This window comes from Rhynchophorus ferrugineus, unplaced genomic scaffold (assembly GCF_030347505.1).
Source record: "Rhynchophorus ferrugineus isolate W39M unplaced genomic scaffold, kcgeb_rfMv2 rfM1, whole genome shotgun sequence".
NCBI classification, from domain to species: domain Eukaryota; kingdom Metazoa; phylum Arthropoda; class Insecta; order Coleoptera; family Curculionidae; genus Rhynchophorus; species Rhynchophorus ferrugineus.
Genome location: NW_027472580.1, coordinates 79,550,682 through 79,576,230, shown reverse-complemented (window position 1 = coordinate 79,576,230; position 25,549 = coordinate 79,550,682). Strand labels below are relative to the sequence as shown.

General features: G+C 31.7%; 1 protein-coding gene across 5 annotated transcripts in view; it reads right to left on the bottom strand.

Moving 5' to 3' along the window:
- The window catches only part of LOC143190459 (moesin/ezrin/radixin homolog 1-like), a 71,534-nt gene that overhangs the window by 5,938 nt on the left and 40,047 nt on the right, over positions 1 to 25,549 (bottom strand). For 4 of the 5 annotated variants that reach the window (XM_076394770.1, XM_076394773.1, XM_076394782.1 and 1 more), the window contains exon 1: positions 44 to 182. The exons of the other annotated variant lie outside the window; for it this stretch is intronic. The gene's annotated coding sequence lies outside the window, so the exon portion shown is untranslated. Of the gene's footprint in view, positions 1 to 43; positions 183 to 25,549 lie in introns of those variants that run through there. 5 annotated transcript variants of the gene reach the window in all.

Here is a 25,549-nt window from a genome sequence, read left to right as displayed (position 1 = left end):
TAAACAACTGGATCTTTTTCTATAAGAATTATTAAAAACTAACCTGAATATTCCTTGAACTCAATTAATAAAATATTATCATGTAGCATTACGTTAAAACACCGAACGATATACTAACTATACCATGTCGAACTGCGAAAATTTTAGGTGTTCCGATGATGATTTTGTTGGGCAATCTTCCCTAAATATGCCGATACAATAAATAGATTAAGATATGAACGTTTAAATATGAACGTACTGCCGGTATAGATAAGTAAATTATTATAACATTTTTATTGCTATAACATGTGAGCATTTATATATTTATATGATGAGTTTGTTGAGCAATAATCAATAATAATCGATATTTAAATATGAATGTGCTATTGGTATTGATAATTAAATTATTACTATGGCCTTTTTTATTTCTATATACAGTATTTAAATATATATATAGTCAATTCAAAATAGCATTGATATGGGAAACGTCGCAATGTTGCCGCAGCTACTCTGAGTATTAATACATTTAGGTTCTGACATATAACAACATTTTAATATAAATAAAATATCTAAACAAATATTCTATTAAATATAATTAATTATAACATTATAGTATATCAAATGCATTTATTATCGAACAACTTAAAACTAGAATTAATTTTACAGTCACAATAATTTATAGTTTAGAGTTGTTTTATTATATGTATATTGAGCTATTTTGCACACTAGAATCGGTAGGGTTCTAGGCGCGTTTTTGAATGTAGTGGTATCCCTCGAAGTCCTAATCCACATAATTAAAAATTGTGTATTTAGGTAATGTATTTTACTTTCATTAGAGAGCATAGTTATGTTTTACGCTTAGTTCTTGTTTCTTTCGATGCAATGTTTCGTTGTAAAGACATTATGATATTACTACATTTCTCATCAGATTGTTTGCCATATCTGCAAAACAGTTAGTGTTATTTCTCTCATACATGTTAACCAAACGTTCATGTATATTCTGAATAATAACACACATGCTCATGAAGCTTTCACACTCTATAATACAATTCCCTACAATTAAAGTATATTAATTGTATAGTGACCTTTAGTGGTTTCCTCTTTCATTTAGTTTTAAATTTATAATCTTCTTTAAGTCTTAGTAATCGTCAGCATTGAACCATAAACTAACATTCATAAAGTTTTATTCAATCACAGTCACTTTTAGAAATACTAGTCAAGTTAATAACCAAGCTGTTTATTTCCAATCTATTAAAAACTTGCTCAAGATTCTACCATTTGTCAATTTCTTCTTCAATGTGTCTGATCGAGCTCATACAAACCGAAAGAGTTGTTTTCAACAATGCCTCTATCCATAAATCCAGACAGTTCTGGCTTGAATATCCTCCTCGACCTGAATATCTATTGTAATAATTCTTTGCAATACCCCATATCAACTCAATTGGATTAAAAATGTAGTGATAGGGAGGGAGACATAATACTCTGTGGCCTTAACATTCAGTAATCTGACCTACTATCTTTTCTCAGGCTTAATTCTAAAAAAGTAAATTACATAAAATGCAATTAATTATTTCCTTTATATTTACCGAGTAATAATTTGAAATAGTTCATTCTTTAACATAATTTCCTCGAAACTTGTTTTATGTACTTTAAGCCATTCCTTAATTGCAGCGTTTGTTGATGAACTTATTAGGATTTTCTCCACCATTAAAAGCTGACTTTCAAACTACTGCAAAGACCAGTTATGGTTCATTTCTGCATGGTAGTCACCCTTGGACTTGAAAAAACACTAATTCTGCACCAAGAATAAAACTATTCCTATTTCCAGCATGAAGAACTATATGTCTGCAATGAATAAATGTTATGACTAAAAAAACCTAATCAATAGTTATTCCAACGTTTACGTTCCATGAATCTTTATTGTCTTTTTACTATATTTATTATCATCTTGCCATGAGCAACCAAATGTACCATTCTGAAATATTCATGGCTCTTTTCAATATATAAATTGATATAATTCTTCCTTGATTTTGTTACATGTTTTTAAAAATTGTATTCTTTTAAAAGCTACCTTTGGAAGTTCCATTAAACCCCTTCGTGGGTTATCTTTACACCACTTAAATCCTAGATTATCCAACAATGTATGAATGGATGTTCTACAGCTCCCTGTAGAGCTGTATATCTTTTGGATCTCTGTGGATACTTTCCAGACTAACAATTTTATCTGAAATAATTGTACTAAATTATGTTTCGATTGAAAAAACTACTTACTGTTTTACACATTTCGTATATTTAATCTCTGAAACACCAATATTGATTTTGATTCGTCACCTGTTTCGCATAAACACGGTTTCTTTTTAGCGAATTTAAGGTTATATTGTTTTTTATTTTTTGAGATATTTTAGTGACCAAGGTGCAAAAAAATATTTTCAATAAAAACCGCGGCGATTCCAAATTTATTAAAACAAAGCGTTAAAACAACGTTTGCCGGTTACCGTTGAACCCGTAATTATAATATTTTGAAGAATTTTCAGAAGTTTGACAAACGGACAACTTCTGCAGGCTCATTCCATTACGTATTCGAACTTCTCTAACATTATTCTATCTCTTTTTAAATAGAATGAAATGATAAGGATAATATTGTCTGACTGTAAAACGAATATACAACTTTAGACAGACATATATTAACTAGATGTAATCACTGCATACTCCTTAATGCATTTACCATATATGCTAAATAGTTAGTATTCCTTATCTTCTTATACATTTTAACCAAATGCTCATATATATTCTAAACAATTGCACATAAATCATTTCTATGGTTCTTTCTCACTTTTAATTGTTTCCATTGTCATCTTTGTCTTGGTCTTGGTAGTTGTCAGCATTGAATCATAATTCATCCTATATTTAGAAAGCTTCATTCAATCACTGTCACTTTTGGAATTGCTGTTCAAGTGAATCACTAATCTGTCAATTTCCTACCTGGAACGTTTGTTTGCGATTCCATCAAATCTCAATTTTTGATCGAGTTCATCGAAACCAAAGGTATAATTATAGACAATGCTTCTTATCATATATCTAGACAATTCTTGCTTGTATATACTTCTCGTTTTGCATGTCTATTGTAATTATTCTTTGCCACATCCCATATCAATTCGAGTGGATTAAATACGCAGTGATAGGCATGAAGACTTAATAATCTGTTTGTTCCACCATATTGTTCAGCCATCTGGTAGATCACAATGTATCATTCTGCAGACCTATTTCCTTTTAAATAGCACAAAAATAATATTATAATTTTGTGACAATGTACACAAAATTAAATTACGAACAAAAAAAATCTCATTTGTTGCTCGGCACCGACTTCAAAGTGATCTGTTGGTAGTAGTTAACATAATTGTAAATAGATAAATAGGTTTAGATAGGTATTAATTTAAATTGTGTGCATATAGTAAAATATAAAAATATTTAAACAAAAAAATTGAACCGACTTTAAAAAATAAATAAGGAACTCACTAAAAATTAAAAAATAATCAAACTTAAATTTTTAACACAAAAAAGACATTTTAAAATAAAATATAAACATAATAATCGATGTAATCACTGAATAACACGCATTTTATACTCTAATAAATACACACAATTTAGCTTAACGCCTATCTACACCTATTCATCTATTTACAATATTATTTTAACTACAACCAATTAACTACTTTGATGTAGGATAAAATATTTGATAAGATATTTGATGAAGTCGATCTATTACGTGGTGACCGTGAAACTATTTATAACAATGACGCCATAGTATGGGAAAACAAAACTAATGTTTTTTCAATTTTCCTGCCAACTATTCCATATCTGCTCACTACATACAACTCTCCTTCGACTTCAAAATCAAACTTAGCCAAATCGGTTCAGTCTATCTCGAACTTTATATATCTATAAATGTACTTCCTTAATAATTAATATCAGAGAAGTTCGTAGCAAAATTGGCCAGGTCTAACTGGCCAACACAGTCCTACAAAATTTTATTAAACTTTCTCTCCGTAATAGTTGTAGCTTAATCTTGTATATGTCGTTCTGTGTTTATTCTAACTAATTCTGAAATATCCACAATAAAAGAACATAACATAGTTGACTTTCTTAACACCCCGTTTATGGAAATGGATCTGCCACATGATAAATTTACTGTCAAGGTAGTAAAACAAACAATACTTAAAGAAATCAATGCTAAAAAAGCTCCTGGTTTTTACCTAATTACTGGAAGAATCTTAAAAGAGCTCTCAGAAAAGTGTTAAATTAATAACATTCATATTTAATGCCATGTTAAGACTTAATTACTTTTTTAGCACTTGGAAAGTGGTTCAAATCATTATGATTCTTAAACCTGGGAAAAAATCAGAAGACGTCTCCTCATATCGTTCTATAAGCCTGTTACCTGTGATCTTTAAACTATCCGAAAAACTCTACATTAAGAGACTCAAAATAGTCGCAAAGGAGAGAAATATTATTTCAGACCATCAATTTGGCTTCCGTAATAAACACGGAACAATAAAACAAATACATGGAATAGACAACTAAATTAACAAAAACTTAAACGATAAAAAATATTGCTCCGCTGCATTTCTCGATATTTCTCAGGCCTTCGACAAGGTGTTGGACAGTGCACTGCAGATTGAATTGAAAAAGCTTTTGCCATATCTATATAAGCTATATGCCATATGAAAATCATACCTCACAAACAGACATTTTATTGCCAACCAGGGTGGCGAATACACTGACCTACATCCAATATATTCGGGTGTTCCGCAGGGCAGTGTTCTTAGCCCATTGTTACATCTATTTTATACAGCTGACCTACCGACCTCAAGAAACCCTACTGTTGCAACATATTCTGACGATACAACGATTACACGAGGATCCAATATCAGCTACAAGAAACCTCCAACTTCATCGTAACAAAGTCGAATTGTGGTTGAAAACGTGGCGTATCAAAGCAAATGAGACAAAATATACCCATGTCACATTCATCCTTTGTGGAAGGAGTTGTAGAGGGCTGTGTTTCCCTCAGTAAAATTGAATAGTCATGAACTTCCGCAAGCAGACAACGTTAAATATCTGGTAATGCATTTTGATCGACGTTTGACATGGAAAAAAACATAGTGACAAAACGCAAACAGCTTGGGGTTAAACTAAACCAAATGTACTGATATAGAGCGTAAATCTAAATTATCATTAGATAACAAGATTCCGCTGTATCAATATTTAGGCCCATTTGGACCTATGGTATTGAACTGTGGTGTACTACTAGCAAATCTAACATAGATATCCTCTAGAGGTTCCAGAATAAAGTGATGCGAATCATCGTCGATGCCCCATATTACGTGTCCAACAAACGATTCCCCTTAGAACCCGTAACGAGTGTGATTTGGAGTGTTAGTGGGAAATACTCAGAAAGACTATTAGTGCATCCCAATGCACTCGCTAAATAGTTAAATGCGCACGATGACCGTATAGTGCATATGCTCAAACGCAAACTACCATACGAACTAACTAATAATATCTAGAACAAGTTAGACTAATTTTTAGAATAAGTTAGGATACGTTTTAAAATAAGTTGGAATAGTTAGAAAATTGTACAGCAGATCACTTACTGAAGGATCTTCTACATGTCAGGATGGTTATATTATATAACGGAAATCACATAATAATACCTATTGCCGACGGGTAGATTGTTAATGTTCTAGGTGATTTAAAAAAAACCCAATTGTACATTTTTCATCATAAAGGATTAGAAATATCCTGAAGGGGCAGATAAGGCACTTGAACGGCTTCGTTTTTATTATCTCCCGAGGAAATACAGAAAACGTTTCATTTTGTACATAATCAATCTAGACGCAAAAATGTCCGGGTAAATCACGGTTCTATTTTTATTTGGTGCAATTAAGTTCGCTTCGTAAGCTTCGTCGATTAAACGTCCTCGACGTCTGACCTCCCAATTTGATATCTCGGGGCGAATACCCAAACAAAAATCGCCCTTCCAATCGAACGTCTACGCCTCGAAAATAGATTTTTTCAATACGGTAAACAATTTTGTTTTTGTTTCATTTCCTTCTTCACGATGTCGACACTTTGAAATTGCTATTTTAGCAACAGCAAAGTAGTGGATCACAGCATATAGAAAAAAACAAAAGGATATCTTAAATAGGCCCATTTCAAACAAATTTTAGCTATTTTGTTTTGCTGCTAGACGAATGGAAGTATAAAATCAACATGATTAACAAATTTAACATAATTAATTTTCCGAAAAATGGTGAGATTTCCGTTTCGAAATATCCGTTAATTCAACTAAGAATATGCTGAGTTTTTGGCAATTTATACTTTATACTTTCTGTAGTATTAAAATTTCTGATCTATACCAAAATAAACTGAAAGACATAAATAAGACCAATTGACAAATGTGCAAAACATGTATTTAACAAAGTTGCAATTCCTACTTGTAATTTAAAATTATCTTTTAAAATTAGGAAATCCTTAGTTATGGTAACTGTATATAATTGACTTTAAATGCATACTTGTAAATAAAATTATGGATACAAATTTGGTATTAATAAAAATAATTTCATCTACATTAGTAAGATTTCTTTATCATATTATATATTATTATATTAAATTATATATAAATCTTATATTAAATATGCTTAACATAATCTTAAGGAAATTAATTTATCGCTATTTTATTTGTATTATTATTTACAAGCACGATGAGTTTGCCATAATATATCAGTATGTATTTCCCAAGCTAAAATTATATTAGACCATTTAAGCTATTATTTAACTTCATATGACTAGGTTCGCGTCAGTATTCTGATTTCCTGTGTGTTGCCCAGTAGCTGTGTTCTACTATGCTGTGATTTAGTAATCTAATTTCATGTTTTAAGACGAAATCTTGGATAACTTCGTAAACAACATGTGTCTAGTTACAGTTTCTTTCGAAACATTCAAATTCAAGCAGCTAGAGAACAAAGCTGGAGACATATTATAATGTATTAGTGAATGAAGATATATCTTAATTTCATACCAAAATTATCTACAACTCTTAATATAAGAGGTGGACGCACCAAAACTCTCCAGCCAATCTTCTTCAATTTTGGTCGATCACTAGCGTCATTCACGTAGCTTTTTGTAGTCTGGCCTTACTGCGATGGAAAAAAGCGATTTTCCTAATCGCTGCCTCAGTCATTTAAAAAAATCAAATTACTGATTTGATCCCACCAAGTTCTTAGCATCTCCCTGCCTTATGTCAATGGGGATTTTGAAATTGCTTGTGAGCTACTCTCGTTTAAACCTCGACCTCTTGATATATGTAGTTAACGATATCTATCGGTAAAAGAACAAAATATGAATGTAAACAACTATTAAACTGTTAAATTTAATAGTTTTGACATTTCTCTACATAAAATAATAGTTTTCTAATAAATATTACTAGATTATTCAGCTTATACAGATATTAACAAAAAAAAGGTTCGAAAACAATACATTGTAAGGCTTATTAAACAAAATCTCAGCCTAAACTATAAAATAACGTTAAGAGAGCTTAGCAACAACTATTTTCAGACATTTATATGAGATGAAAAATATCCAAAAATGGGAAGAGTTATTACTACAATGACTGATCGAGCTGTTTCTAAGGTGTTAACAAAATACTTTTTTTAATTGAAAAGCCCATGTATAGAATAAACTTCAGCAACTTCAAAAAGCCTCATAAGAAAAGGCCTTGCTAAATGAAGTCGTGCTATATATTACCCAAATTTCCATGGTATAACTCTATGGAATGGTTTTCTAGTTATGGTGACTTTAGATTCCAATTGTCTACAGCTAAGAAACTGAGCTACTGCACTCCGCCTTTGGTGGCCGTTCACACTGAAATGCTAGCTAATTGTCTAAATTCCAGTAGACTATGTTAATTCACAATAACTTCAATCCATCCATCTTAAGTCACCTTACACCTTGAACTGTGATGCATGTGCCGGAAATTCACGGGACTAAAACTTGAATATTTCTTACTTGGAATAGTTTATATCTAGGGGTCGTTGAGCACCTTCAATCCAACTTTTGTGACCTTACTGCTTCGACTGCGATACTTTTTCCCGAAGGAATGCTTGAAGTAACTGCGGAATTATTGCAAATCCAACGTCAGCCTGCCTTCTTTTCTTTATAATTAATTTGATTCCGGTTAATTGAAAGAATTCAAAAGAGAACAGCCTTATGATTTCCCCGGAATCCTACCGACTGTGTCAGTTTTGATTTGCGCAAATATAAAAACACACTTTTACTTCAACAAAACAACTTTATTTTAAAAATATTAGGTCGACTTGTTGGAATGACAGTGATGTGAACGATACTGCCTTTATGGTCCCAATTCTACTTGAAAGAAACATTGCATTCTCAAGATGGTGTCAATTTTCGAGTTACTCACGTACGACTAGCGATGTGGTAGTCGTGGCATAACATATAACACATACTATAAAGCAATTTCAATTATGTTAACCATTAGCAAAGTTCAATAATAAAAAAAATGTATATAGTATATACAATTTAAAAATGAGCACAAATACAGGACTACAAATACAAGCATAACGAAGTAGAGGTTCTATCCAGACAGTACACATCAGCCACATACCGAAGTGGTAATGGTTATTTGGTCAGTAAGATTAAACTTAACATAAGGTAGATTATATGCTCATATTTAGTTCAATATGTGGTGGACTGAAATAGAAGCACGGTGACAAAACTCACAGTGAGCAGGCGGGCTTGAAGTCATCAAGTGACCGTGAGAGAAACGATAACGACCCAATCTCGGTCAACTCAAAGCTACGGCATGGTGACGAAAGGAAGGAACGCGAAAAGAGGGAAAAAATCAGCTTTAACCTCAAAGAGCATGTTGTGGTTAGCCTCCTGGGTCCAACAATCTTGTACCTCGTTATTTGTAAAATAAGAAACAAATGGGATAACGTCGATGTGGACACGAACATCCGTGATGGAAAGAGGAGATAAGGCTGCCGATTTAGCCGCACTATCCGCGCGCTCATTTTCCGGTATACCACAGTAAACTTGTCCTGATATCATTCAGACAGAAAGTATGAATAATTGACAGTGAATCGGTGACCAGGTGATGGTTGAATTTCTGTTCCAGGAAACAATCGAGGGCATTTCGGGAGTCAGTCAGGATTAGTCATTCTTTGATGGATTGTGTTGACATGTAGGATAAAGCTTTGAATATCGCGAAGAGTACAGTGGTCAATACTGAACCCTGTTCAGGGAGCTTGAAACGAAACTTTATATGAGCATGCGACCAGGGTAAGAGTGGAGAAGTTGCCAGAATTTGGACCGAATAAAGTAAGGACAATGTTCACTTTTATAAAATCGACACAAAGATGTGTCTATGAAGGGGGTAGTGAAGGTCCAAGAGGGAAAATTGGGGTAATAAACAAAGAAAGGATGCAACAAGCCAATTCCAACCTTGGATAGAAGATCTTCAGTTATGTGAGAGGTACGAGTGGAATAGTTAGGTATTAGATGGTCCAAGACGGGTTGTTGACTCCAAGTGGAGGTCAGATTTAAGGAAGATGGTAGAGCAAGCGATCTCACCGTGAGCTTCAGTAATAGCAAATCCCTACGATAAGAAAATAATAAGAAATAATAAAAAAAAAGTTAAAATAATACTAATGGATTAAAATGTCTGCCATTGAAAACATCACAAGATATTATCGCGTATTTCATTTGCTTATATAATTCCTGTTTTCCCGTGTCCCCAGGGATTGCGGAAAAAAAGGACCAAGTTCTTCCTCGAATTCAAACTTAAGAATGAAAATAAATTTTCCGCAGGTACGTCGAACAGTTCCGCCTTTATTTCATTCTTTGCGTATTCTCTGATTTCCTGATTTAAAGCCGCAGCATGGAACATTAATTAGCAGAGTTTTAATGCTTTTTTATTTTTATCGCTGTTATATATTTATTTTAAATTTTTCCAAGGCAGTCAATCGAGCTACGGATGACCTGCAATCCGTAAAAAATTTGACTTGATAATTCAGTTCAATAGTTTATAGATAAATTGATACATAGATTATAATTGATGGATGAAGATAATAGAGTTTGACTGGGAATTTAAATAATTTAAAATAAACATATAACATATTTCAGAAGAAAAACTATTATTCATCAACGATACTTAATTTTGGATGAATAGTAACGCCAATAGAGAACTTTATCACAGCTATTATTCATATACTTTTAATCACTATTCAAGCATCAGGCTATATTTGTTGTGATTTACGTTTAAAAAAATCATACCTTTATTACAAAAACAATTTTATTTCAAGAATAAAACGTCGTAGCATGTTTGATCCACCAAGGCACCAACAATACTGAATATCTACCGATATCTTAATTTCTAAAAAACAACACTGGAAAAGGGACATTGCCTTGCGGGTATAACACCTCCCCCCAGGAAAATGGCTAAAGGTTTGTCCGGGGGTTAAGGTCACTTTCAGTGCGTTCTTCTGTAATAAACGCCTATAAAATCAAAACGTCCAGTGAGCTGACATTGGCTAGATTTGTACATTCGCATATTGCACTAACAAGAATTGACAAATTCACTAGAGGCTGAAATATGGTTATGGTTACATAGTAACTACAATGAAAATATGATTTCCCTTATTAGATTTTTTAGAAGGATTGTTTTGTAGTCAAACAAGCTCAATAAGTGAAAAAACATCTTTAATATTGCAGTAAATGTAATCTTAATAGAAGCTAATAGCATAGCGTTATGTATATGTACAGCAATTGCGAATATTTTTCATAAATAAAAAATATTTTGTCGTGGGTTTCATAAATTCAATCATGGAAAAGAAAATTAAAAAAGAACCAGATATTATATGTGTGGACGGCACCCATAGAAGTTTTGCACCAGTTGCATTTTTTTGATCAATCGAATAGATCAGTATGTTCAGGAAGTATTTTTAGGTATTCCTCAAAGTGTTTAGTATTTCTTTCAATGTTCTCTGCTTCCTGTAAAATGCAAGGATTAACAAGAGCATAGTTAGTCCTTCAAACGGTCCAATAACAGACGCCATAACCTTGCCACCCGACTGTTGCGTTTTCCCACGCTTTAAAGCGGATTCGTCGTGTGCAGTCCACTCGGATGATAGTCAATTGGACTTCGGAGTAAAATTATGCAGCCATGTTTTATCCATTGTCACATATCGATGCAAAAACTCGGGTTTATTACGCTTGACCATCTTCAAATACTGCTCCGAATCATCAACTTAATGTTGTTTTTGGCCAATAGTGAGCTCGCGCGGTACCCACTTTACACAGAGCTTTCTCATACCTAAATATTCGTGAATGATATGATGTACACATTCAGTTGATATCTTTAGAATGTCTGCTATTTTATTTCATGGGTTTTTTAATGTTTTTGTCGGTAACGAACCTCTTTTGGGCGTCCACTGCATTCACCGTCTTCGGTGCTCATTTCACCACGTCTAAACTTAGCATACCAATCCTTGATACTTGATTTTCCTGGGATAATGTCCGGAAACTTGGCATCAAGCCAATTTTTTGATTCAACTCTATTTTTTCCCTTCAAGAAGTAATATTTTATTAACAATCGAAATTCCTTTTTATCAAGTTTTTTCACAATAACCAAAGTTGCTTCACTCAAAGTGCTATAATTCACAAACTAATGATCCGACAGTTGTCAAATTTATACACGCATCGTTTGAGGTTTACGGCTAACTAAAAAACATATGGATTTAATTCTAGTAGCGTCATCTATGTGTCAGGCCGGGGACTTTTCAATTGATCTGTTATTTACCAGTGCTCAATTCTGATCGTTTCCTACGTTAATAAACAGCATCAACCGCACCACTAATTGTTGACAGTTAAAAGTAGAATGAAAGCGTTTACGATGAGCAATATCTTTTCTATCATGCGAAACTTTTTGCTATATGGTCTTTACAAGCATGGTGAAGCTTCTCCGAGATCCTGCAATTTCGTAACGAGTTCACCCATTACAACTAATAAACTAATTGCAACCAGAGATATGGGTCTGTTTTGTTTTGCCAGATGTCGAATACAACTAGACGTGCAGAGGTTATGCTTGTCAAAAAATATACTGGAATATATTTAGACGCTCAAAATTATACAGCGTTTTATAATACCAATGATATTTGAAGGTTTACTGTTTAGGTTTAATTTAATTTTTGTAAATCAATCAATCGGTAATGTTTTAACACCCACAGAAAATATTGTTATATTTTTCTGGATATCTAAAGATTCACTAACTATAGATAAACCATTAAACCAAATGACTCTATGAAAAAATTTAAAAATTGTCTATAACTCAATAATAGCAAATGAACCAATGGCATTAAATATACTGAACACGCTACAGTATCCCCAATTTAACCACAACATACACTACGCTTGAAACAATCACCTTCGTTTAGGCAAATATTTGAACGGTTCCAATTAAAATCCAAGCTCGTCCCCCTATGCCCTTTGATCGAACTCCAGAAACGCCAATTGATTGTTTAATTAAAGCATAAACCGATAATTGGGAAGGAGGCGTCCGAGAGAGCGCTAAAATTTGATTTTCCTATAACTCATAAAAGGGGCTTGTCGCGTTAAATGCGCCAATTTGTCGGTCTCAAAATGACGAAGATACCGTATTCTCTTCATAAAAATGATTTTAATTAATTGTAAGGTTTTGTTACTGAAACACATTACTACTGAAAGTAGTTATTACATGGTTGCATGTTTTTGGTCACTCGTTTTTTGATTTTAACCTAAATTTATTGGTGAAAATGCGAAGTATCAATGTAAACAACTATTAACCAACCTAACCTAACTGCAAAATTTGATGATTTTTACATTACTCTACCTAAAATAACAGTTTTCGAATTAGTATTACTGAGTATACAGACGCTAATTATGAAATATTCAAAACTACTTTTGCCACCTTCATTATTTTTATCATTTGATCTAAACAAATCTGTTATGTAAGGCAAACACTCTTAGAAACTTACGATCAAGCTGTTCAAGATATTAAAGTGGTTATATTGATCTCATTAACAAAGAACAACCTGAAGAACCAAGAATGTTTGATGTATTGGTCAAAAATCCAGCACAAACTTTTATACAACTTAACATGAATATAAATTAAGATGATTTTATTATTATCATAATGAAAGGTCGACCTACTACTACATCGACAACGAAAAGCAAGGTATAATGTATTATGAGCTGCTAAAATTGAAGAAACTATTACAGCAAACATCTATTGACCTCAATTATATTAACGATAAATTGACCAACGTATTATTGCAAATAAAACAGCAAATTGTTTCCACAAAATTGTGGAAAATATTTGGAATAATGTATATTGTATCAATACATCTCAATTTATCTCAAACGCCTTTTTAAGGCAAATAAATTATTATAATACGTCACTCTCAAATAGCGCCACGATAATATAGGCAACACCACATCCACCAATTAGGAACCAGCATTTGTTAATGCCCGATTAAAAGGTATAACAGTATAGAAAACCTGTATATATATATATATATATATATATATATATATATATATATATATATATATATAGGTCTTCTTCTTCTATATACGTCTAGATCCACAACAGGTTTCTTGTCACTTAAAAATCGAGTTCCAAAATACTTTGAAATAACCTTAATCTTAATTGAACGTCTTAACTGATTGATTGAACATACTTTTCGAGCAACTATAAAATAACAATAAAGCAATACTTTTTTATATACTCACAGTTCTCCGAGTTAAAATTAAATGACAACTGAGCCAGTGAAGTCAAGTACATTCTAAAAAGGTGTCCCCACATCAGAATTTTAAAATTAATGTGATGCGATATTTATTGTTAAATTACTCGACCTGTAGGGGATAGGCGAAATAATATGAAGACTATGCAATCTAGTTAATTTTCTTGCATGTGATAAAGCGATGAATATTTATTGCTCAGTTTATATGCAAACTCTTGTAGGTATATATTTTAGTGTAATATACGCTTTATTCTATATAACAATCGGGGAAATATGTTATAAAATCATGTGAAATCATCAATCAAATATATGTGAAATATCTCCCTGATGATGTTAAATGTTTCACTAACGACAGTATCCACGGTAATGTTACACAGAAAACATGGTAAAACGAAAATGGCGAAATTGAAGTTAACTGATAAAGATCAAGGAACGTTAAAAAGAATTGAAGCCAGACATCATAGAACTATCCCGGAAAAACTGACAGCCAATTTCAACATTCACTTGAGATGAGATTATACTAATTCGATAAAAAAAATAATCTAACGTTCACGAAAGGTCTAAACCACCTGCTTCCTACATTCAAACATGGCAGGGGTTACGATGATTTGGGCGTCAATGTCATATCATTCATCAGGTTGTCTCATTCATATTCCTGGTAAGATTAGCTTTTTTGTGTTGTCGATCTGTTAAACTGTTTACTATTATATCTTTTAATGAGAGAGCTTCAATCTGTAAGTGCAGTTGTGGGGTATGGCCAACACCAGCTCGTTTGTATGTCACACAAGTCGGCTCTAAAAATGTGTGCCGTAATGTTCACCTATGCTTTACTGTTTGCACACCAAGATCCAGATCCCTGATGTTAAAGCTCCCTTGCTCCGGAATCTTTCCAATATTTCTATACTTTTGTTGCTTGCTGCGCCTCATAATTGAAAATTGAATAATTGAATATCCAGATTAACTAGGTAATGGATTTGTATACCATCACTTTTCTCTCATTGCTTAAAATTTTATGTGCAATATAGTTTAATTTTTTTTCGGTATTAAATTGCCAAACAATATTTTTGGTCTATATTTATTAATTATGTCGTATATTCATCTTCGCACTCCAACCGAGTAATAAATTTCCTCTCACCACAATCAATTATTGCAGATTAGTGCTGTGGTGTCAATTTATTTCATTTTCGCCTTCTCATTTTATTTCATTTATTGTCTTCACTTTCTCGACATTTAAATTAAATGGATTTCCATTCCCGACCGAAAGGAAAATAAATATCAGAAAACGATCCTTTTAATTGTAATTTTAACTCAATAAAGTCGGAATTTCATCAGGGCTGAATTGTATACTGTTAAATAATCGAAATCGAATAATCGAAACATTATAGTTTTCGATGTCAGGGTAATAATTTGTTTAATGGGAGAGAAAGTTAGATGGCTATATAATATATATAAAGTTCAGGTTAGTTTTTTAATGAAAATATGAGTACGACTATAAATTAGGACGAACAACTAACTTATACATGATATTTATAAGTAAAGTTTTGCGATTAAGCTTCTCACGGAATATATTCATAGAGTCTCTGAATAGTTTCCAATGGAATTTTGTGCCATTTTTGTAACCTGACAATTGTTTCAATTATTTTGGAGATTATACTCTATAATGTATGTGTGGCGACCAATTCTTAGTCTAAATATGCTTCTCCCAAGTTAATCTTGGATTTAAATAAAGGTACCCAAGTACTTTGCATGTTCCTTTTGAGAAATGTTTTCGTTATATAATTTTACCGACGGACAAGTTTCTCTTCTCAGAGTGTAGGTAACATAGGTTTGCTTTTATTCTCTGGTTTATTCTGGTTAAACCATTTCTCGATGTTATTTAGATGGTATTAGAGTTGGAATGAAACAGTTTTTAAGTCAAAATATAGTATGAGAGATTGCTGTGAGATTGTGTGCATCGTTAAATTGCTGTCAAATTGTTTACGCTTGATTCAGATGTACTTCTGTCTAACGTAAGGTCATCATTTTTAGTTTGTATGCTGGTCCATCGTACCAGACTTAAGTCAACGGCTTGATTTATATCCAAAAAAAACAGCAGGGCAGTACAGTTAATTTTGCGTGGTAGATGTTTCAAAAGATTTGCACCGACAAGATGCTTTTTCTTCCTTTAGAATTCTTATGTATTTCAGAACCTATTTAGGATACACGCTCTTCAACGGTAGCATTTGCATGGATGATTTAAGGTAATCTTTTTTTTCCGCTGTCGGCTCCTTATGCTGTTCCTTAAACTTATGGATTACTACCGCCGGATTACTGCAAATGAATATCCCAACATCCTCAGTCATGAGCTTCTAACTAACTAGCATTCGCTGTCAAATACTCCGATACTCCAAGATAATAATGCGCCTATACGTACAGCCAAAAATATTCAGTCTCGGGTTGAGGCGCACCAGATTATCATCATCGCCGCACAGCTTCCTCAGCCAGCACAATGCCACACCTCAACATAATTAAAGTTATAGAGGATTCTAGAGGAGAGAGTCGCGAGTGTTAAATATATGACTTGTCTCGATACAAGAGCCAGTATAGAAAGAAGGAAGAAAAGTTAGTAGAGGGCGCTGTGAATTGTATCGAGTGGGTATAAATTACCAGGGATCAAAATAAAGTTTATCTTTTGTTCCCAGGCCATAAGTGGTGTATTAATTCCGTCCCGTCCCGAATCATAAGTGAGTCGTAAAAGCGAGTAAATCTCAATCTCCAAAATAATTGAAACAATTGTCAGGTTACAAAAATAGCACAAAAATCCATTGGAAACTATTCAGGGACTCTATGAATCTATTTCGTGAAATGCTTAATTGCAAAACTTTACTTATAAATATCATGTATAAGTTAGTTGTTCGTCCTAATTTATAGTCGTACTCATATTTGCATTAAAAAACTAACCTGAACTATATATATATACATATATATATATATATATATATATATATATATATATATATATATATATATATATATATATATATATATATATACATATTCCATTGGAAACTATTCAGAGACTCTATGAATATATTCCGTGAGAAGCTTAATCGCAAAACTTTACTTATAAATATCATGTATAAGTTAGTTGTTCGTCCTAATTTTTAGTCGTACTCATATTTTCATTAAAAAACTAACCTGAACTTTATATATATTATATAGCCATCTAACTTTCTCTCCCATTAAACAAATTATTACCCTGACATCGAAAACTATAATGTTTCGATTATTCGACTGTATTCCGATCTATTTAATTCCTTTTTCCGATCTATTTAACAGTATACAATTCAGCCCTGATGAAATTCCGACTTTATTGAGTTAAAAGGTACAATTAAAAGGATCGTTTTCTGATATTTATTTTCCTTTCGGTCGGGAATGGAAATCCATTTAATTTAAATGTCGAGAAAGTGAAGACAATAAATGAAATAAAATGAGAAGGCGGAAACGAAATAAATTGACACCACAGCACTAATCTGCAATAATTGATTGTGGTGAGAGGAAATTTATTACTCGGTTGGAGTGCGAAGATGAATGTATGACATAATTAATAAATATAGACCAAAAATATTGTTTGGCAATTTAATACCGAAAAAAAATTAAACTATATTGCACATAAAATTTTAAGCAATGAGAGAAAAGTGATAGTATACAAATCCATTACCTAGTTAATCTGGATATTCAATTATTCAATTATCAATTATGAGGCGCAGCAAGCAACAAAAGTATAGAAATATTGGAAAGATTCCGCAGCAAGGGAGCTTTAAGGAACATGCGCAATATTCTTCAAAACATCAGGGATTTGGATCTTGGTGTGCAAACAGTAAAGCATTTTTAGAGCCGACTTGTGTGACATACAAACGAGCTGGTGTTGGCCATACCCCACAACTGCACTTACAGATTGAAGCTCTCTCATTAAAAAATATAATAATAAACAGTTTAGAAGATCGACAACACAAAAAAAGCTAATCTTACCGGGAATATGAACGAGACAACCTGATGAATGACATGACATTGACGCCCAAATCATCGTAACCCCTGCCATGTTTGAATGTAGAAAGCAGGTGGTTTAGACCTTTCGTAAACGTTAGATTATTTTTTTTATCAAATTAGTATAACTCAAGTGAATATTGAAATTGGCTGTCAGTTTTTCCGGGATAGTTCTATGATGTCTGGCTTCAATTCTTTTTAACGTTCCTTGATCTTTATCAGTTAACTTCAATTTCGCCGTGTTCGTTTTACCATATTTTCTGTGTAACATTACCGTGGATACTGTCGCTAGTGAAACATTTAACATCATCAGGGAGATATTTCATATATATATACATATATATATATATATATATATATATATATATATATATATATATATATATATATATATATATATATATATATATACATTATATAGCCATCTAACTTTCCCCCCATTAAACAAATTATTACCCTGACATCAAAAACTATAATGTTTCGATTATTCGACTGTATTCCGATCTATTTAATTCCTTTTTCCGATCTATTTAACAGTATACAATTCAGCCCTGATGAAATTCCGACTTTATTGAGTTAAAAGGTACAATTAAAAGGATCGTTTTCTGATATTTATTTTCCTTTCGGTCGGGAATGGAAATCCATTTAATTTAAATGTCGAGAAAGTGAAGACAATAAATGAAATAAAATGAGAAGAAGGCGAAAATGAAATAAATTGACACCACAGCACTAATCTGCAATAATTGATTGTGGTGAGAGGAAATTTCTTACTCGGTTGGAGTGCGAAGATGAATGTACGACATAATTAATAAATATAGACCAAAAATATTGTTTGGCTATTTATTTATTTTTATGAGGCTATACCAAATTTTATAAAATTTAAGAAAATGAGAATCGCTGCTCAAGTATGCATATTTGTGGAATATGTTCAGTGTAGTTTTTCTATAACCATAGTATTTCTTTAAAACACCCAACTCGGCATTTGACTAACAAAGACCGTGACTGAGTGAGTTTACGGATATCTCAATTTATAAATTGATTTCTCAATGCACAAATTAAAGGAATCATATTTTCCAAGAAATAGAGTATTTAATTAACAAACAAAGACCTACAGGAGTCCATTTTTTAAAAATATGGCCAGAATGTGGCGTCAACAAATATACAATACTAATATCATTAAAACCACAATACCATTACGATAAAACTCGAAAATTGTCTATAAGTTATGAAAAAATAGTAGCCAACGGTAGACAATTCTTAATTTGTTCATTGATATTGTGACAATTTTCTAATATTATAGAAACTTAATTCACAAATTTCTAAAAATATATAAATATACTATCAAATACACCTTTTCTGATATCCTAATTCATTGTCAAATGTCAAAATTTCCTGCAAATCAATTAATTTAGGTATGAAGAAACCATATCAACATTATGGGTCATCCCTTCATAGAGAACAACAAAATATAATATCACATCAGCGAATAACCATTACAAAAAACTTTACACAGAAATAAATATATTCATAAGGATTAATTTTTAAGTAAATTTTTCTGAAACATATTTTTTTTTCTGTCAAAATATTTTCTTTTACTAACTCTTCTAATTCCTGTGTGTTCAGATTATTTGTCTAACTTCATCATTTATTCAAGCAGTAAACATTTAAATAATTCTCAAAATAACCATTTTTAATCCCACAAATAGCTTAATCTATTCCTTTGCATCTAATTGACCGAATCAACAATAAAAATATAATAATACCAATGATAAGAGCAATAGAAGTGAAACTAAATATAGAACTTGAGTCAAGTTTAGTTTGGAGTTATCATCAAATGGGACGCAAACACTATAAAACCGATAACATTAGACATTTGATAACACTCCCCAGAAAGCGACCTTGTATAAGATGCTAGTCCGTCCAGTCAACTCTATCCAGTCTGAGAGACAACTTGTAACACTCCAAATGTTCCAATTCAAAAAATTCCGCGCTTTACTCAATGCTCCATGGTTTATGAGGAATGTGAACACTCACCTCGATTTAGGCATCCCGTTCGTTAAAAGTTTCACGAACATGTTCAGTATAAGGTTCTCCCTAGGCACTTTAGAACACGAGAACAATCTCATCTAATCCCTATACATCCACAAACCCCGGTAGCTAAACCAACTACGACAATCCCAGTCGTAACTCAGGTTCTCTATCACACACAAAACTCTAGCTGGTCAATCTGGATTAAGAAAAAAAAACAGATGGTAACAGACCGTTTGTAAATATTTTAGACAGAGTAACCATACACTATACTGTAGCACCCTCTGAAATACCTATGATCGATGTACATAACTTATTTGAAATATATAATATGAGTTTACTATTCTACTAGTTTTTGGTATTAGCATTTCAATATTTATTTCGCTGTTAGTGAAGGCAACAGTCATTGTGCATATAGTTGCACTGTACGTAAAACAACCTCTAAAACTTATCCTAAATCCTCTAAAAAAGTAAAACAACCTCTAAATCTCTTTCAATCGACAATATTCCAAAATAAACATTTTTTAAACGTCCTTGGGGTGGATAATCCTTAACGTTTTTAAATAAACCAGCTTACCTAAATATAGTTGTTTTTCATAGAGCAAATTCACCTAGCACCATTTTCATTTCGTTATAAATGTAGTAGCACACCCATATCCAAAAAAAAAAAATATTTAAGACACTTAAACTTTGGTTATGTTCATTTGGAAGATGATATATTAAAATGCATTTTAATATTAATGAATAGATGGCGCTTAGCAAACTTATGAAACAACGTAGTAATAACATATACTATAAAGTCACTATAAAGCTATGAATTAAAAAAATCCATAGTTCTTATAACGATAAAAACACCGTCTGGAACCTTAAAGACGAATAACTCACAACATTATAAAACGATATCGATGGACTACAAAAGAAAAATATGAAACAATAAACATAAACACGGCTTGACATGTTTCTATTTCTAATGGGCCCAAAGGAAAAACAAACGAATAAAGTGCTTTCGCCACCGACAAGCACTAAGCCTCAATAACTCCACCGATAAAAAGGAAAGCTACAGGCAAAGCTCGCTCTTATTTATCGTGTACGGCCAAATAGTATGTATAAACAGGACAAAGGGCCGAAGCAGTAGTGGGGTCCCCCTTTGTTTTACGACGGAAATATTCCAAAAACGGCGAGTTATTCGGCTTTGTCGGATTGGCGATAGGGAGGCGAGGTATTTTTGTTCTTTTCTTTTCGCTATCACTTTCTCTTTGTTCGCGACAGAGTCGAAGGTAAATATTTCGACAGTGTACGTGATGCTATTTCTTTAGGAGGCGCCGTGGAAGCGAATATTTTTTTTAATTGGAGTAAAAACTTACAGTAAATTTGGGACTGGGTCTGGCAAGCACGAACAACATCAACATATTGTGTAAAAAATTGTGCAAAAAAAAAGAGTTATTTATACCTATATCATTAGAGACATTAACATTATGTATATTTGTAAAAGTACAGAACTTTAGGTTGACTATGCATTAATGAAATTACTAACAGTGATTTATATTTAATTTGATTTATCATTTCTTCATAAATAGACCCAATTGTTCTGAATTATCCGCAATTTAGTTGACCCAGCAATCGCATTTTCGAATCGTTTTATTGACTTTTTTAATTGCTATGCCAGAATACATGAAATCATTTGATTTTTCCATTTTATTTTTTATTATTAATTAAAGACCCATCACCTTCTTGAACTTTTTAAGGTCGTTGTTACATGTTTTGTAGTATATATAATTTAATAATATCTATACAATAATTTGAAAAATAAATGTAGCCACTTAAAGGACTTGAAACTATAGTATTTATGGGCGTACCAAGGGCGTAAAACAAGATTATATTTAATAAAATAATAATAAAAAATTAAGAATCTTAAATCAATAAAATCAGAGATCAAAATAAATGATAGAATAACTGCTTACTCAATATATGGCAAAAAATAATGTAAATAATCGTGCAAGATCTTGATGTCTAGTTGGTCGGGTGATAAATTTGCAAATATAATAAAAACGTACCTGAGCAACCAATTTTAAATGACAAGAATGAAATTTAAATATAATTGAAATATTACTTAGATGTACAATCCTATTGTTAGGTAATTTTTAAATACAATGATGCTGACAGTTAAAATACTGTAATAGTTTAGATAAATAAATGTATCGACAAAAACTGGTAATGAATGGTATTGATAATCTCAATAAAAGACGATTACAATGGTAGGCATTAAAATGATAGAGTAACCAGGATGGTGAGCAATAATCTTAGTCCATAGTAGTCAATAATCAATGGACAATCGTTATAAACAGACAATAACGGTAACTGATTGCAATGATAAACCATACTAAGATGAAGTATGATATATGCACACGGTACGAAGAAAAAATAACGCACGATGTACCAGCTTATATCCTAACACAAACAATAATGCACGTGCAGTGAGATCAAGGGCAGTAAACGCACGAGATCTTGCCATTAGGGTTAGTAGTACTTCTCCAGCTCCAGCTATGATGAACGTGCAATGCGTACAAGGGAGAAAGCTAAAAGCCACACGTTAGATATGCTGCTACCAAGAGTCAGCAGAAACAGCTTTTCGATATCGTGTATGTATAGTAACTTTAGCCACTTTGACGTTAACAATAGATGGATAATGAATAGCGTAATGAGTAGAGCATAATGAATAGAGACTAATAAGTTTAAAACAATAAATAGAGCATTATAAATAGAAAATAATACATTGAATATGAAAAATGGACGCTAATAAATATAAAATAATAAATAGAATATAATTAGGGGAGATTTAGTAAATAATAAATAATAATTAAAAAGAGAAAACTGGAATATTCTGTGAGCATACTCGCCATTTGCTGAAACTCAGCTTGGGCGACAAAACACAATAAAATAAAATAAGTACGAAGAACGTAGTGACTCTGACCAGTCTTTATACAATACAATTAAAAAGAAGCGGCATTCCTTCCTATTTCCTCTACATTATCGTTCAAATCTCTAAAATATCGAACTACGAAATGGGAATTCTAAGTACCATAAATATTCGAAACGATTTATAATTTCTTTGAAGGGTACATTTCTCTGTCTGTTTTAGGGAAAAAATATCCAGAAAATAAAACTCGCTTTTGCGCTAGAAATCTTCAATAAAAATAAATAGTTGTTGAATATAAATCCATGAAAATAGTATTCTCTAATATAGTAAGCCGAGATCTAGAACTTATTTTATCTTAGTGAAGATTAATTTATTTTAATAGTATATATCTCCAGGTATAAGCCAAAGTCTCTGAAGAAGGTGATCAAGTTACCTCTATTGCCTATATCAGGGATGTCCTTTTGATTGTCCCCAATATCATACTTTTGTCTTAGTGGTATTTCCTGTATAATGTCAGTATATGTTTGGCTGCAATTGTTGAGCTACGTATAGGACATATTGGAGGAGGTTCATTTTTTAACGGAATTGGAATGATTTGGATATAGAGGAGTTATGGTTTTAATAAAACAACGTCCCATAATCAAATAAAGGAAAGGGAAAGAATAATTTCACATCTTAAAATTATGGGTTGGCTTCCAATATAACACTAATTCAATAACGCTAGATTATTTTTACAGAGTATAGGTATAAATAAAGACTCACAACTTAAAAACAACTCTCATCGCATTATTTTGAATATACGATCCAAAATGTTGTAAAAAGCTACCGAAAATTGGACCTCTATCGTCATCAAATAGAAATGAAAAATGAAATGGAAATATTAACTTTTTAATTAACCGTATAAAAGGTATTAAGTGTGTTGGTATCATCCGTGTTTGGTTTCTGTTATCTCATTTTCATTTCGTGATAGCTAGCACCATTATACAATAGGCAACCACACAATCACTCAATAGGAGAAGCGACAAAAAATCTATGGCCCCTATGTCTAGCCCTACGATAGGCAGTTACATATCCCCTATTATTAAGATGATAATATTTCTTTTTACAGATCAATAATTCTCTGCAATTTAATCTTAAACAACTGGTCATCAAAATATAATTTTGTAACTGACCTATTCTATTAATTAAGCTAAAAATAAGCTAAAAAAGACCTTTGATTAATCTATGAACTCTGCTTTGTGCCTTAAAAATATTTAAATTGAACCAAAAGAATTGAATAAAAGTTTTATGGGTTGGTTAAGATGTCTAATTCAACAACTGTTTTAAAAAGTACCAAAACCTTAACCAAAACATATTATAGCCATGTAATTACAGTGAAAGAGGAATCTTAGTCTAGAAGCATGGGTATTGTTTTCAAGTGAAGAAAAAAACAATATTTTGATTATTCATTTCTTGTAAAAAAAAATCAAAATTTATAAACTGATGAAGAGGGGAATTCTTATTCTAGAGAAGTGCTTTTATCAAGAGTTGTGTGGCCACACACATATATATATATATATATATATATATATATATATATATATATATATATATATATATATATACATACATACATATATATATATATATATATATATATATATATATATACATACATATATATATATATATATATATATATATATATATACATACATATAAATATATATATATATATATATATATATGTATGTATATATATATATATATATATATATATATATATATATATATACATATATATATATATATATATATATATATACATACATTATTGTAATTTTATTGTAATTTAACACTGTTGGTCTACCTATTATTTTTAAACACGTCAATATTCTAAGTATTTTTGAAGGCCGAAGCTACTGCTCATGACGAAACTCAGCCATTGACTACCCCGAATTAGAATCTTCATTAATCGTCGTCATTTCGTTAAGACAAAATTCTATTGAGTACTCAACATTAAAATTGCCGCAGAAAGTTTCTCAGAAGGCGAATTCAGTAGCCTAAAACTCAATTGTGCAGATGTCAAAATTGTTATCTGAATACTCAAAACATACTTAATGCTATATTTTGTTCACCACCTCTTTCAGATTACAATACATTAATTTAAAAAATATTCTAATGAAAGAATTATTTAATCCTTGAAGTATTGTTCCATGAAAGTAAAATGGTTTCTAAGAATGTTATCTATTTTTGAGCAGTTAAGCAATTTTCCGAGATATATATGGAACAATATTTATGATGGCACTTTATTTATTTATGTACTCTTTATTTATTATCCTAGACTGAATCATTTTTGACAATAGTGCTAGTATATCTTTATAGCGTCGGTATGTGTAAGTACCTAAGCATGTGTTGCGATGCAACATAAATTTGTTTATCTAGCTATAATATATCTATTATATACCTTTGTGACAATATATACAATATTTCGATTGTATTCTATGTGTATTCTAATCCAAATAAAATAATGAAACAAAAATATTATTAATATTATAATACATCTAAGGCATATATTATCGAATAATTACAATTAATTATATAGCCACAATAGTTTATAGGTTAGAGTGGTTTTATTATATTCACATTTAACTCTTTTCCACACCACCCATGAGGTAGAGTTCTAGGCACGTTCTTTATGTTGTGATATCCCCCTGGAAGCCTTTGTGACCATATTATTTAGCCATCTGATCTACTCTGT